The 4,456-nt window shown below is 39.0% G+C and overlaps 1 long non-coding RNA gene across 1 annotated transcript in view; it reads left to right on the forward strand.

Annotated features, from left to right (window-relative positions):
* LOC106946230 (uncharacterized) overlaps positions 1 to 2,816 on the forward strand; it is a 6,844-nt gene extending 4,028 nt beyond the window's left edge. The window contains exon 2 of the long non-coding RNA XR_001424724.1: positions 2,700 to 2,816. This is a non-coding gene — a long non-coding RNA (uncharacterized LOC106946230). The remainder of the gene's footprint in view (positions 1 to 2,699) is intronic.
* Positions 2,817 to 4,456: the final 1,640 nt, after the last annotated feature.

A 4,456-nucleotide genomic window follows, 5' to 3' on the forward strand; every position in this document is an offset into this window, starting at 1 on the left:
GGGAGAGTTGAGAGTGTGCGTGTTTCCCTGCTATGCCATCGTCCACAACACCTCCTTCTGTTCACTGATTGGCCAGGATGAAATTCCATCCATCCATCCATCCATTTTCTGAACACCCTTGTCCCTCAGTGGGGTCGGGAGGAGTGCTGGTAGTATGAAATTCAACTGGCTAATTGAAATTGAGGTCAATGGGAGAAATCTCAAATTGAGCAGAGAAGGGAGATGAAAGACAATGGCCAGGCTCATCCAAAGCGCACTAGCATGTCCAGCTCTGAATGACTCAAATAAAAAAAGGTTTTTGAGTGGCCTGGTAGAAGTCCAGACTTCAATCTGACAAAGACACGTCAGTTATTCCAAACTGTTGGCTGAAGTTGTTGCCACCAGGACATCACAGCAAATGGTTAGACTTAAGGGGTAATTACTTTTCACATGGTGGGTTAGAAGTTGGTTTAGATATCATTTTTCACACAGAAAAACAAAATAATAATAATTGAAAACTGCATTTTGAATAAAGCACATTGTGGTTAAGGAAACTGTATAAACTGGAACACAATAGGTTAATGGTCCAGCTGTAGTGATGCAGCTCAATAGTATGAAGTGACAATATCACAACCATTACAAACACACAGCAGGCTGAGTAGAACCGAGGGAAGCTTAACAGTGGAAACAATAGATACAGAGGTTATGTATGAAGGAAATCCAGCAGCCAATTCAACCTGCTGACCTTTCTGTCTGCTAAAGGTAGATTTTCCTCCCCACCTTTACTACTGCATTATTTGTTAAGTAGGGACAAATTACATCTATATGTTTTAGACTGACTATGGTGTATTTATGAGTATAAATGGCATGTTCTGCTTACAAAGTGTCCTGAGATAACATTTGTTGTGAACTGAATTGAATTGCAGGAAGCTACATTGGACCAGGGCGGAAATAAATCTTAAAAGCCCTCAGGTTTTACAATCAGAACACTTTTAAAATGCATTTTGATGGTGACACAGAGAAGACTGAGGCCTGCAACGACGTCTGAGTCGCTTCAGGCAGACCTTGAGCAATGTGGAATGGAGCTTTCAGCTTTCAGCGCTCTGTGCTCCTCACAGTGAGCCATGCATGGCTTTAAAAGAAAATAAATTGATAATGGGACACCAGCAGTGGAGTCAGAGCCAAAAATGACTGAACTGTGTGTTTTGAAGGTGCTCAGAAATGAGAAACAACAACTTTGGGATGGGTTTATAATAATATACCGACTGCAGCAAAGTTCAGATCTGTGGGTTTGCTGGGATCATTGTGTGTATTAGTGATGTAGAACACAGGCTGCTCCATCATTATGATCATGATAATAAACCAAGTGTTGTAATTCAAATCTTTTTTTTTCCTAAAAAGAACACATGACATCACTCTAATGTATTTATTTTAAATTCACAAGTGCATTGTGAAACAGGATCTTTCACTATAGCTGGACAACTTTAACGACATAAAATAACCATACAAAATACAGCTCTGGAATTCTCTGATTTTATGTTTGAGTAAAATGAACATTGATATTTTATTCTATCAACTACTGACAAGTTTCTGAAATTCCAAGCAAAATGTAGTATTTATTTGCAGAATATAAGAAATGGTCAAAATAGCACAAAAGACACTGTGCATTCAGAGCTCGAATAATGCAAAGAAAACAAATTTATATTCATTTAGAAACAACAATACTACTGTTTGAACTCAGGAAGAGTTGAGAAATCAATATTTGGTGGAATAATCAGGAGGTTTTCAGTGGGCTCTTCAAAACGATGTCAATAATAGCCGTACTGAAATAAATCCTTGTTTAATTAAGAACGACTATAAAATGAAATCTGAAATAGCTCCATGTGTGAGTGTGTGACTGACCGGTCACATGCTCAGTCACACTTGCATTATGTCCTGACGTGTTACACACTTACCAGATGGAAGGAAAAATAGTTTCCATCAACCCGTCTCATTTAGGGAAAATCTCAATAATTCAGTTACTTTCTATTATGCTCTTGTTTAGACACACTGTCTCAAATGACTGGAGTATTGGAAGTACAGATACTTGGATTTGAGAATCAATCTTAAGACATCAACGTCTGCCTGGTATCAGAAGTAAAGATCCTTCAGTATAAATCCACAGGTCATCACTACCAGATGCTGCTGAATGTTTTTTGCCTGGCCCCAGCGGGTCCTTCTTCCATCCTGGACGCATATTTTATCCTAATGCCTCTGACTTGTAGAAAGCGGACTCCGGTCAGGCTTCAGAGGTCTGCTAACTTCAATTTGATGTCCTGAACTGCCAGAGGGGTTTACAAGGCTACAAACTGGAAAAAAAAAAAAAAAAAAAAAAAAGTCTCCCTGTCATGTTACTGCTGTGTTAGAGAAGTAATTGTAAGCTAGCAGTTCTTCTATCCCTGCTGACCTGCATGAAGCTGATTCCAGGTCAGGTCCAAACTGATCTGTTTTCCATGTTACTCTTAGCTTCATGTTCTCCGGCTGTCAGGGAAGTTATCTACAGTTATCAGCTCCCTGCAGCCTTTCAGTGATGCTCCATTGCCCACAATAACTTGGTTCTGTCTAAAAATAAAATAATTGTATTAATCACAACAGGTATCTTATGTTTTTCTTTACTGGATTCTTTTTCCACCTCAGATAATTTGGGTAAAAAGTAAGTAGATGGTTATTTCAACCTTCAGCAGAGCAAAGAGACGGCCTCTGTAAGATGGCCTGGCTGTAGAAGAAGACCTCCCACTCCAAGGAGGAAGAGGATGTGGTGATTTTGAAAGAGACAATAAATAATCAGAGTCACAAGACGGCTAAGATATTGCATATTCTGGAGAATATGTATTAGTCATTTAACTTCATGGAGGTGAGGATGGTTGTAGTTGATGGTTAGACTGGAAATCCCACACAGCGGCATGAGACATCTGCAGATGGATCTGAACCCATACAGAGTCAAGCAAAGACAAAACATATTTTTTTGGTGTGTTTCTGAATATTAAATGTTTTATGTTCTAACAAGAAAATACATTTTAAAAATCACCTTCATAGAAAACAGGATTTTTTTTGAGAATGTGAAAATTCTGCTGTACCTTGATGTACAATATAAGTATTTGGCAATAATGTAACAGTATTCTGAACAAACATGAGCAGTATGTTGTTGGAACATTAAAGTTATGACTTTATAATATAATGTGGAGCCATTTATTTCCCTGTTTCCTGGCTGGCAGCTCCGCGCTGCCACAGTTCTTTGTTCTGATAATTGCTATTTTTCCTTTCTTGTGTATCCATGCTTTCTGCATCTGTTCCTTCTCAGAGGAAATTAGCAGCAGAGTTGGCTGGGACTCTGTCATCATCCATTACACCAGCAGCTGTATCCCTGTGACCTCCATTCACAAGCGCTGATCATCCAAGTTGTGACTTGGCACATGTCTGTGCTGAGCTACAGCTGAGCTACAGCTAGCGCTCTATTCCAGCTCACTTCCAGTCCTGTGTGTGTGCCACACTCCTGAAGGATTCCTTAGCAAGTTTCCAAGAAGATAATAATAGTGATATGAAAAACCTCCACACTTTTCTAAATTAGTAAGCAAAACTTTATGGAAAAGAAAACCCCTCTTTAATTATTGATACCATTTGTGGTCATTTTGTCAGCAAAGTGAGCAGAAGTCTGTCAGTGGGAACAGGAAGTGGAGACGTTTCCTGGTGATGTTTTAAATCTGCTGCCAGAAATGAAAGCATAACTGTATTCAGCTGCTACAGCTGACATGAAATGTTCCAACTGATTATGTTGTTGACTTCTCATTGACCTGTTTGAGGTTTCTGTAAATGTTGGGTTACTTGTGGTGTACCACAGGGTTTCATGTTTCTCTTCATGTTTCTCTTTCTTTCAGTTTTCTGCAGCAGCGTGCCGTGGGGCTTCAGTCAGGGCCTTCAACAGACGTCAACTACATACCTGAACAATACAACAAAACACATGATGTGCAGGACAATGCAACATCTATGCACCACACCAAACCACAGGCATCCAATTAATATGACAATAAATACAGTATTTCAAATAAAGCAAACAATCAGCCCAACATTGCATATATCAAATAATATTTCAATGTATATTTTAACAAAATACACAGGCAACGGCATACACATTGAACAGTCAGCAATTTGGCAAAACTTTTCTTTGTTCCCCAGCTGAGCTCAACATCAATCCAAACTGCTCAAACAGACTTGCAAGCCGAACACCTGCAGTCCTCAGATAAATAAATATAACATTAATATAACATCAATTATGACAAACTTTACCAATTTCATCATGAACTGAAAGTGAATCAGACAGGCTGTGTTAAGCTTCCAGCTTTAACTTGATATTTTTTCAATCCAACCTTTCAAAAGTTTTGCCACTAACAATGGCAGTCCTCCTTTTGTCTCCAGCTGAACTCATTCCAACCCTTCTTTT

Source organism: Poecilia latipinna, unplaced genomic scaffold, assembly GCF_001443285.1.
Source record: "Poecilia latipinna isolate Pla-1442-1.1 unplaced genomic scaffold, P_latipinna-1.0 Scaffold182, whole genome shotgun sequence".
NCBI lineage: Eukaryota > Metazoa > Chordata > Actinopteri > Cyprinodontiformes > Poeciliidae > Poecilia > Poecilia latipinna.